The sequence below is a fragment of the Falco peregrinus genome, unplaced genomic scaffold, assembly GCF_023634155.1.
Source record: "Falco peregrinus isolate bFalPer1 unplaced genomic scaffold, bFalPer1.pri scaffold_67, whole genome shotgun sequence".
In the NCBI taxonomy this organism is placed as follows: domain Eukaryota; kingdom Metazoa; phylum Chordata; class Aves; order Falconiformes; family Falconidae; genus Falco; species Falco peregrinus.
Window position 1 is genome coordinate 507,084 of NW_026599628.1, and position 13,190 is coordinate 520,273.

The window sequence follows — 13,190 nt, forward strand, 5'->3', positions numbered from 1 at the left end:
TGAGACTTAAATTTAAGACTAAACTTTTAGACTTAACCCTAAGACGTAAACTTAAGAATTAAACATAAATCTTAACCCTGACACTTAACCCTAAGACGTATCCCAAAGACTTAAATTTAAGACTTAAACCTAAGACTCAAACCCTAGGACTTAAGATTTAACCTTAAGACTTAACACAAAGATTTAACCCTAAGATTTAGATTTATGAGTTAACCTTAAGACTTAATCCTAAGACTTAACACTAAGACTTAACCTTAAGACATAACCATAACACTTAAATCTAAGACTTAACCTTAACACTTAACCGTAAGACATAACCTTAAGATTTAACGCTAAGACTCAAATTTACGTCTTATCCTTAAGGCTTAACCCTAAGACTTAAATTTAGGTCTTAACCTTAACAGTTAACCCTAAGACTTAACCCTGAGACTTAAACCTAAGACTTAACCCTAAGACATAACCCTGAGACTTAACCTTAAGACTTAACCTTAAAACTTAACCCTAGGACTTGAACTTAAGACTTAACCTTAAGACTTATCCCTAAGACTTAACCCTGAGACTTAAACCTAATACTTAATCTTAGAGACTTAACCCTGAGACTTAGCCTTAAGACTTAACCCTAACACTTATAATTAAGACTTAACCTTGTGACTTAACCTTAAAAACTAAACCTGAGACTTAACCCTAAGACTTAAACTTAAAACTTAACCCTAAGACTTAACCCTATGATTTAAACCTAAGACTTAACTTAAACATAAGACTTAACCCTAAGGCATAACCCTGAGACTTAACCCTACGACTGAACCCTAAGACTAAACCCTAAGACTTAACCTTAAGACTTAACCCTAAGTCTTAACCCTGAGATTAACCGTGAGACTTAACCCAAGGATTTATCCCCAAGACTTAAAATTAAGACTTAAACTTATGACATAGCCATAAGAGTTAACCCTGAGATTAAATCTTATGACTTTAACCCTAAGACTTAATATTAATACTTAACCTTAAGACAACACCCTAAGACTTAACCCTAAGACAATAAACCTAAGACGTAACCTTAAATACTTAACTCTAAGTCTTAACCTTAAGACTTAACCCTAAGACATAACTCTAAGACTTAATCTTAAGTCTTAACCTTAAGACCTAACCCTAAGATTTAACCTTAAGACGTGATCTTTAGGACATAACCCTAAGAATTAACCCTAAGACTTAAATTTAATACTTAACCCTAAGACTTAACCCTAAGACTTAATCCTAAGACATAACCCTGAGACTGAAACCTAAGACTTAACCTTAATGCTTAACCCTAAGTCATAACCCTGAGACTTAACATTGAAACTTAGCCTTGAAACTTAACCCTGAGACTTAACCCTAAGCCATATCCCCAAGACTTAACTCTAAGACGTAAACCTAAGACTCAATCCATAAGACTTAACCTTAAGACTTAACCCTAAGTCTCAGCCTTAAGACAGAACCTTACGACTTAACCCTGGGACTTAACCTTGAGACCTTACCTTGAGCCTTAACCCTGAGACTTATCCCTAAGACTTAACCATGAGACTTAACCTTCAGATTTACCGTTAAGTCTTAACTACAAGACTAAACCTTAAAACATAACCTTAAGACTTAACCGTAAGACATAAACCTGAGACTTAACCCTAAGACTTAACTAGAAGACTTAACCCTAAAACTTAACCTTAAGACTTAACCCTAAAAATTAAGCCTAAGACTTAACCCTAAAACTTAACCTTAAGGCTCAACCTTAAGACTTGACGTTAAGACTTAAGTTTAAGACTTAACCTTAATACTTTACCCTAAGACGTAAGCCAAAAACTTAACCCTAAGACTTAACCCTAAAGACTTAACTATAAGACTTAACCCTAAGTCTTAACCTTAAGACCTAACTTTAATATTCAAACTTAACACTTAACCTTAGGAGTTAACCCTTAGACTTAACCTTATAACTTAACCCTAAGACATAACATTAAGAGGTAACCATAAGACTTAACTGTAAGACTTAACCTGACACTTAACATTAAGACTTAACCCTAAGAAACAATCCTAAAACTTAACCCTAAGGATTAACATAATGACTTCACCTTAAGACTTGATCCTAAGACTTCACCTTAAGACTTATCCCTAAGACATAACCCTAAGACTTAAATTTACGACTTAACCATAAGACTTAACCCTAAGACTTATCCCTAAGACATAACCCTAAGACTTAAATTTAGGACTTAACCACAAGACTTAACCCTAAGACTTAATACTAATACTTAACCTAAGACTTAACCCTGAGACTTAACCTTAAGACTTAACCCTAAGATTTAACCTTAAGACTTAACCCTAAGACTTATCCCTGAGACTTAACCCTAAGACTTATCCCTGAGACTTAACCCTAAGACTTATCCCCAAACCTTAACCTTAAGACTTATTATTAAGATTTAAATTTAAGACTGAATCTTAAGACATAATACTAAGGCTTAACCTTAAGACTTATCCCTAAGACTTAACCCTGAGAATTTAATGTAAGACTGAACCTTAGGATGTAACCCTAAGACTTAACACTATAACTTAACCGAAGACAACACTGAGACTTAAATTTAAGACTAAACTTTTAGACTTAACCCTAAGACGTAAACTTAAGAATTAAACATAAATCTTAACCCTGACACTTAACCCTAAGACGTATCCCAAAGACTTAAATTTAAGACTTAAACCTAAGACTCAAACCCTAGGACTTAAGATTTAACCTTAAGACTTAACACAAAGATTTAACCCTAAGATTTAGATTTATGAGTTAACCTTAAGACTTAATCCTAAGACTTAACACTAAGACTTAACCTTAAGACATAACCATAACACTTAAATCTAAGACTTAACCTTAACACTTAACCGTAAGACATAACCTTAAGATTTAACGCTAAGACTCAAATTTACGTCTTATCCTTAAGGCTTAACCCTAAGACTTAAATTTAGGTCTTAACCTTAACAGTTAACCCTAAGACTTAACCCTGAGACTTAAACCTAAGACTTAACCCTAAGACATAACCCTGAGACTTAACCTTAAGACTTAACCTTAAAACTTAACCCTAGGACTTGAACTTAAGACTTAACCTTAAGACTTATCCCTAAGACTTAACCCTGAGACTTAAACCTAATACTTAATCTTAGAGACTTAACCCTTAGACTTAACCTTAAGACTTAACCCTAACACTTAACCTTAAGACTTAACCTTGTGACTTAACCTTAAAAACTAAACCTGAGACTTAACCCTAAGACTTAAACTTAAAACTTAACCCTAAGACTTAACCCTATGATTTAAACCTAAGACTTAACTTAAACATAAGACTTAACCCTAAGGCATAACCCTGAGACTTAACCCTACGACTGAACCCTAAGACTAAACCCTAAGACTTAACCTTAAGACTTAACCCTAAGTCTTAACCCTGAGATTAACCGTGAGACTTAACCCAAGGATTTATCCCCAAGACTTAAAATTAAGACTTAAACTTATGACATAGCCATAAGAGTTAACCCTGAGATTAAATCTTATGACTTTAACCCTAAGACTTAATATTAATACTTAACCTTAAGACAACACCCTAAGACTTAACCCTAAGACAATAAACCTAAGACGTAACCTTAAATACTTAACTCTAAGTCTTAACCTTAAGACTTAACCCTAAGACATAACTCTAAGACTTAATCTTAAGTCTTAACCTTAAGACCTAACCCTAAGATTTAACCTTAAGACGTGATCTTTAGGACATAACCCTAAGAATTAACCCTAAGACTTAAATTTAATACTTAACCCTAAGACTTAATCCTAAGACATAACCCTGAGACTGAAACCTAAGACTTAACCTTAATGCTTAACCCTAAGTCATAACCCTGAGACTTAACATTGAAACTTAGCCTTGAAACTTAACCCTGAGACTTAACCCTAAGCCATATCCCCAAGACTTAACTCTAAGACGTAAACCTAAGACTCAATCCATAAGACTTAACCTTAAGACTTAACCCTAAGTCTCAGCCTTAAGACAGAACCTTACGACTTAACCCTGGGACTTAACCTTGAGACCTTACCTTGAGCCTTAACCCTGAGACTTATCCCTAAGACTTAACCATGAGACTTAACCTTCAGATTTACCGTTAAGTCTTAACTACAAGACTAAACCTTAAAACATAACCTTAAGACTTAACCGTAAGACATAAACCTGAGACTTAACCCTAAGACTTAACTAGAAGACTTAACCCTAAAACTTAACCTTAAGACTTAACCCTAAAAATTAAGCCTAAGACTTAACCCTAAAACTTAACCTTAAGGCTCAACCTTAAGACTTGACGTTAAGACTTAAGTTTAAGACTTAACCTTAATACTTTACCCTAAGACGTAAGCCAAAAACTTAACCCTAAGACTTAACCCTAAAGACTTAACTATAAGACTTAACCCTAAGTCTTAACCTTAAGACCTAACTTTAATATTCAAACTTAACACTTAACCTTAGGAGTTAACCCTTAGACTTAACCTTATAACTTAACCCTAAGACATAACATTAAGAGGTAACCATAAGACTTAACTGTAAGACTTAACCTGACACTTAACATTAAGACTTAACCCTAAGAAACAATCCTAAAACTTAACCCTAAGGATTAACATAATGACTTCACCTTAAGACTTGATCCTAAGACTTCACCTTAAGACTTATCCCTAAGACATAACCCTAAGACTTAAATTTACGACTTAACCATAAGACTTAACCCTAAGACTTATCCCTAAGACATAACCCTAAGACTTAAATTTAGGACTTAACCACAAGACTTAACCCTAAGACTTAATACTAATACTTAACCTAAGACTTAACCCTGAGACTTAACCTTAAGACTTAACCCTAAGATTTAACCTTAAGACTTAACCCTAAGACTTATCCCTGAGACTTAACCCTAAGACTTATCCCTGAGACTTAACCCTAAGACTTATCCCCAAACCTTAACCTTAAGACTTATTATTAAGATTTAAATTTAAGACTGAATCTTAAGACATAATACTAAGGCTTAACCTTAAGACTTATCCCTAAGACTTAACCCTGAGAATTTAATATAAGACTGAACCTTAGGATGTAACCCTAAGACTTAACACTATAACTTAACCGAAGACAACACTGAGACTTAAATTTAAGACTAAACTTTTAGACTTAACCCTAAGACGTAAACTTAAGAATTAAACATAAATCTTAACCCTGACACTTAACCCTAAGACGTATCCCAAAGACTTAAATTTAAGACTTAAACCTAAGACTCAAACCCTAGGACTTAAGATTTAACCTTAAGACTTAACACAAAGATTTAACCCTAAGATTTAGATTTATGAGTTAACCTTAAGACTTAATCCTAAGACTTAACACTAAGACTTAACCTTAAGACATAACCATAACACTTAAATCTAAGACTTAACCTTAACACTTAACCGTAAGACATAACCTTAAGATTTAACGCTAAGACTCAAATTTACGTCTTATCCTTAAGGCTTAACCCTAAGACTTAAATTTAGGTCTTAACCTTAACAGTTAACCCTAAGACTTAACCCTGAGACTTAAACCTAAGACTTAACCCTAAGACATAACCCTGAGACTTAACCTTAAGACTTAACCTTAAAACTTAACCCTAGGACTTGAACTTAAGACTTAACCTTAAGACTTATCCCTAAGACTTAACCCTGAGACTTAAACCTAATACTTAATCTTAGAGACTTAACCCTTAGACTTAACCTTAAGACTTAACCCTAACACTTAACCTTAAGACTTAACCTTGTGACTTAACCTTAAAAACTAAACCTGAGACTTAACCCTAAGACTTAAACTTAAAACTTAACCCTAAGACTTAACCCTATGATTTAAACCTAAGACTTAACTTAAACATAAGACTTAACCCTAAGGCATAACCCTGAGACTTAACCCTACGACTGAACCCTAAGACTAAACCCTAAGACTTAACCTTAAGACTTAACCCTAAGTCTTAACCCTGAGATTAACCGTGAGACTTAACCCAAGGATTTATCCCCAAGACTTAAAATTAAGACTTAAACTTATGACATAGCCATAAGAGTTAACCCTGAGATTAAATCTTATGACTTTAACCCTAAGACTTAATATTAATACTTAACCTTAAGACAACACCCTAAGACTTAACCCTAAGACAATAAACCTAAGACGTAACCTTAAATACTTAACTCTAAGTCTTAACCTTAAGACTTAACCCTAAGACATAACTCTAAGACTTAATCTTAAGTCTTAACCTTAAGACCTAACCCTAAGATTTAACCTTAAGACGTGATCTTTAGGACATAACCCTAAGAATTAACCCTAAGAATTAACCCTAAGACTTAAATTTAATACTTAACCCTAAGACTTAATCCTAAGACATAACCCTGAGACTGAAACCTAAGACTTAACCTTAATGCTTAACCCTAAGTCATAACCCTGAGACTTAACATTGAAACTTAGCCTTGAAACATAACCCTGAGACTTAACCCTAAGCCATATCCCCAAGACTTAACTCTAAGACGTAAACCTAAGACTCAATCCATAAGACTTAACCTTAAGACTTAACCCTAAGTCTCAGCCTTAAGACAGAACCTTACGACTTAACCCTGGGACTTAACCTTGAGACCTTACCTTGAGCCTTAACCCTGAGACTTATCCCTAAGACTTAACCATGAGACTTAACCTTCAGATTTACCGTTAAGTCTTACCTACAAGACTAAACCTTAAAACATAACCTTAAGACTTAACCGTAAGACATAAACCTGAGACTTAACCCTAAGACTTAACTAGAAGACTTAACCCTAAAACTTAACCTTAAGACTTAACCCTAAAAATTAAGCCTAAGACTTAACCCTAAAACTTAACCTTAAGGCTCAACCTTAAGACTTGACGTTAAGACTTAAGTTTAAGACTTAACCTTAATACTTTACCCTAAGACGTAAGCCAAAAACTTAACCCTAAGACTTAACCCTAAAGACTTAACTATAAGACTTAACCCTAAGTCTTAACCTTAAGACCTAACTTTAATATTCAAACTTAACACTTAACCTTAGGAGTTAACCCTTAGACTTAACCTTATAACTTAACCCTAAGACATAACATTAAGAGGTAACCATAAGACTTAACTGTAAGACTTAACCTGACACTTAACATTAAGACTTAACCCTAAGAAACAATCCTAAAACTTAACCCTAAGGATTAACATAATGACTTCACCTTAAGACTTGATCCTAAGACTTCACCTTAAGACTTATCCCTAAGACATAACCCTAAGACTTAAATTTACGACTTTACCATAAGACTTAACCCTAAGACTTATCCCTAAGACATAACCCTAAGACTTAAATTTAGGACTTAACCACAAGACTTAACCCTAAGACTTAATACTAATACTTAACCTAAGACTTAACCCTGAGACTTAACCTTAAGACTTAACCCTAAGATTTAACCTTAAGACTTAACCCTAAGACTTATCCCTGAGACCTAACCCTAAGACTTATCCCTGAGACTTAACCCTAAGACTTATCCCCAAACCTTAACCTTAAGACTTATTATTAAGATTTAAATTTAAGACTGAATCTTAAGACATAATACTAAGGCTTAACCTTAAGACTTATCCCTAAGACTTAACCCTGAGAATTTAATATAAGACTGAACCTTAGGATGTAACCCTAAGACTTAACACTATAACTTAACCGAAGACAACACTGAGACTTAAATTTAAGACTAAACTTTTAGACTTAACCCTAAGACGTAAACTTAAGAATTAAACATAAATCTTAACCCTGACACTTAACCCTAAGACGTATCCCAAAGACTTAAATTTAAGACTTAAACCTAAGACTCAAACCCTAGGACTTAAGATTTAACCTTGAGACTTAACACAAAGATTTAACCCTAAGATTTAGATTTATGAGTTAACCTTAAGACTTAATCCTAAGACTTAACACTAAGACTTAACCTTAAGACATAACCATAACACTTAAATCTAAGACTTAACCTTAACACTTAACCGTAAGACATAACCTTAAGATTTAACGCTAAGACTCAAATTTACGTCTTATCCTTAAGGCTTAACCCTAAGACTTAAATTTAGGTCTTAACCTTAACAGTTAACCCTAAGACTTAACCCTGAGACTTAAACCTAAGACTTAACCCTAAGACATAACCCTGAGACTTAACCTTAAGACTTAACCTTAAAACTTAACCCTAGGACTTGAATTTAAGACTTAACCTTAAGACTTATCCCTAAGACTTAACCCTGAGACTTAAACCTAATACTTAATCTTAGAGACTTAACCCTTAGACTTAACCTTAAGACTTAACCCTAACACTTATAATTAAGACTTAACCTTGTGACTTAACCTTAAAAACTAAACCTGAGACTTAACCCTAAGACTTAAACTTAAAACTTAACCCTAAGACTTAACCCTATGATTTAAACCTAAGACTTAACTTAAACATAAGACTTAACCCTAAGGCATAACCCTGAGACTTAACCCTACGACTGAACCCTAAGACTAAACCCTAAGACTTAACCTTAAGACTTAACCCTAAGTCTTAACCCTGAGATTAACCGTGAGACTTAACCCAAGGATTTATCCCCAAGACTTAAAATTAAGACTTAAACTTATGACATAGCCATAAGAGTTAACCCTGAGATTAAATCTTATGACTTTAACCCTAAGACTTAATATTAATACTTAACCTTAAGACAACACCCTAAGACTTAACCCTAAGACAATAAACCTAAGGCGTAACCTTAAATACTTAACTCTAAGTCTTAACCTTAAGACTTAACCCTAAGACATAACTCTAAGACTTAATCTTAAGTCTTAACCTTAAGACCTAACCCTAAGATTTAACCTTAAGACGTGATCTTTAGGACATAACCCTAAGAATTAACCCTAAGACTTAAATTTAATACTTAACCCTAAGACTTAATCCTAAGACATAACCCTGAGACTGAAACCTAAGACTTAACCTTAATGCTTAACCCTAAGTCATAACCCTGAGACTTAACATTGAAACTTAGCCTTGAAACTTAACCCTGAGACTTAACCCTAAGCCATATCCCCAAGACTTAACTCTAAGACGTAAACCTAAGACTCAATCCATAAGACTTAACCTTAAGACTTAACCCTAAGTCTCAGCCTTAAGACAGAACCTTACGACTTAACCCTGGGACTTAACCTTGAGACCTTACCTTGAGCCTTAACCCTGAGACTTATCCCTAAGACTTAACCATGAGACTTAACCTTCAGATTTACCGTTAAGTCTTAACTACAAGACTAAACCTTAAAACATAACCTTAAGACTTAACCGTAAGACATAAACCTGAGACTTAACCCTAAGACTTAACTAGAAGACTTAACCCTAAAACTTAACCTTAAGACTTAACCCTAAAAATTAAGCCTAAGACTTAACCCTAAAACTTAACCTTAAGGCTCAACCTTAAGACTTGACGTTAAGACTTAAGTTTAAGACTTAACCTTAATACTTTACCCTAAGACGTAAGCCAAAAACTTAACCCTAAGACTTAACCCTAAAGACTTAACTATAAGACTTAACCCTAAGTCTTAACCTTAAGACCTAACTTTAATATTCAAACTTAACACTTAACCTTAGGAGTTAACCCTTAGACTTAACCTTATAACTTAACCCTAAGACATAACATTAAGAGGTAACCATAAGACTTAACTGTAAGACTTAACCTGACACTTAACATTAAGACTTAACCCTAAGAAACAATCCTAAAACTTAACCCTAAGGATTAACATAATGACTTCACCTTAAGACTTGATCCTAAGACTTCACCTTAAGACTTATCCCTAAGACATAACCCTAAGACTTAAATTTACGACTTAACCATAAGACTTAACCCTAAGACTTATCCCTAAGACATAACCCTAAGACTTAAATTTAGGACTTAACCACAAGACTTAACCCTAAGACTTAATACTAATACTTAACCTAAGACTTAACCCTGAGACTTAACCTTAAGACTTAACCCTAAGATTTAACCTTAAGACTTAACCCTAAGACTTATCCCTGAGACTTAACCCTAAGACTTATCCCTGAGACTTAACCCTAAGACTTATCCCCAAACCTTAACCTTAAGACTTATTATTAAGATTTAAATTTAAGACTGAATCTTAAGACATAATACTAAGGCTTAACCTTAAGACTTATCCCTAAGACTTAACCCTGAGAATTTAATATAAGACTGAACCTTAGGATGTAACCCTAAGACTTAACACTATAACTTAACCGAAGACAGCACTAAGACTTAAATTTAAGACTAAACTTTTAGACTTAACCCTAAGACGTAAACTTAAGAATTAAACATAAATCTTAACCCTGACACTTAACCCTAAGACGTATCCCAAAGACTTAAATTTAAGACTTAAACCTAAGACTCAAACCCTAGGACTTAAGATTTAACCGTAAGACTTAACACAAAGATTTAACCCTAAGATTTAGATTTATGAGTTAACCTTAAGACTTAATCCTAAGACTTAACACTAAGACTTAACCTTAAGACATAACCATAACACTTAAATCTAAGACTTAACCTTAACACTTAACCGTAAGACATAACCTTAAGATTTAACGCTAAGACTCAAATTTACGTCTTATCCTTAAGGCTTAACCCTAAGACTTAAATTTAGGTCTTAACCTTAACAGTTAACCCTAAGACTTAACCCTGAGACTTAAACCTAAGACTTAACCCTAAGACATAACCCTGAGACTTAACCTTAAGACTTAACCCTAGGACTTGAATTTAAGACTTAACCTTAAGACTTATCCCTAAGACTTAACCCTGAGACTTAAACCTAATACTTAATCTTAGAGACTTAACCCTTAGACTTAACCTTAAGACTTAACCCTAACACTTATAATTAAGACTTAACCTTAAGACTTAACCTTAAAAACTAAACCTGAGACTTAACCCTAAGACTTAAACTTAAAACTTAACCCTAAGACTTAACCCTATGATTTAAACCTAACACTTAACTTAAACATAAGACTTAACCCTAAGGCATAACCCTGAGACTTAACCCTACGACTGAACCCTAAGACTAAACCCTAAGACTTAACCTTAAGACTTAACCCTAAGTCTTAACCCTGAGATTAACCGTGAGACTTAACCCAAGGATTTATCCCCAAGACTTAAAATTAAGACTTAAACTTATGACATAGCCATAAGAGTTAACCCTGAGATTAAATCTTATGACTTTAACCCTAAGACTTAATATTAATACTTAACCTTAAGACAACACCCTAAGACTTAACCCTAAGACAATAAACCTAAGACGTAACCTTAAATACTTAACTCTAAGTCTTAACCTTAAGACTTAACCCTAAGACATAACTCTAAGACTTAATCTTAAGTCTTAACCTTAAGACCTAACCCTAAGATTTAACCTTAAGACGTGATCTTTAGGACATAACCCTAAGAATTAACCCTAAGACTTAAATTTAATACTTAACCCTAAGACTTAATCCTAAGACATAACCCTGAGACTGAAACCTAAGACTTAACCTTAATGCTTAACCCTAAGTCATAACCCTGAGACTTAACATTGAAACTTAGCCTTGAAACTTAACCCTGAGACTTAACCCTAAGCCATATCCCCAAGACTTAACTCTAAGACGTAAACCTAAGACTCAATCCATAAGACTTAACCTTAAGACTTAACCCTAAGTCTCAGCCTTAAGACAGAACCTTACGACTTAACCCTGGGACTTAACCTTGAGACCTTACCTTGAGCCTTAACCCTGAGACTTATCCCTAAGACTTAACCATGAGACTTAACCTTCAGATTTACCGTTAAGTCTTAACTACAAGACTAAACCTTAAAACATAACCTTAAGACTTAACCGTAAGACATAAACCTGAGACTTAACCCTAAGACTTAACTAGAAGACTTAACCCTAAAACTTAACCTTAAGACTTAACCATAAAAATTAAGCCTAAGACTTAACCCTAAAACTTAACCTTAAGGCTCAACCTTAAGACTTGACGTTAAGACTTAAGTTTAAGACTTAACCTTAATACTTTACCCTAAGACGTAAGCCAAAAACTTAACCCTAAGACTTAACCCTAAAGACTTAACTATAAGACTTAACCCTAAGTCTTAACCTTAAGACCTAACTTTAATATTCAAACTTAACACTTAACCTTAGGAGTTAACCCTTAGACTTAACCTTATAACTTAACCCTAAGACATAACATTAAGAGGTAACCATAAGACTTAACTGTAAGACTTAACCTGACACTTAACATTAAGACTTAACCCTAAGAAACAATCCTAAAACTTAACCCTAAGGATTAACATAATGACTTCACCTTAAGACTTGATCCTAAGACTTCACCTTAAGACTTATCCCTAAGACATAACCCTAAGACTTAAATTTACGACTTAACCATAAGACTTAACCCTAAGACTTATCCCTAAGACATAACCCTAAGACTTAAATTTAGGACTTAACCACAAGACTTAACCCTAAGACTTAATACTAATACTTAACCTAAGACTTAACCCTGAGACTTAACCTTAAGACTTAACCCTAAGATTTAACCTTAAGACTTAACCCTAAGACTTATCCCTGAGACTTAACCCTAAGACTTATCCCTGAGACTTAACCCTAAGACTTATCCCCAAACCTTAACCTTAAGACTTATTATTAAGATTTAAATTTAAGACTGAATCTTAAGACATAATACTAAGGCTTAACCTTAAGACTTATCCCTAAGACTTAACCCTGAGAATTTAATATAAGACTGAACCTTAGGATGTAACCCTAAGACTTAACACTATAACTTAACCGAAGACAGCACTAAGACTTAAATTTAAGACTAAACTTTTAGACTTAACCCTAAGACGTAAACTTAAGAATTAAACATAAATCTTAACCCTGACACTTAACCCTAAGACGTATCCCAAAGACTTAAATTTAAGACTTAAACCTAAGACTCAAACCCTAGGACTTAAGATTTAACCGTAAGACTTAACACAAAGATTTAACCCTAAGATTTAGATTTATGAGTTAACCTTAAGACTTAATCCTAAGACTTAACACTAAGACTTAACCTTAAGACATAACCATAACACTTAAATCTAAGACTTAACCTTAACACTT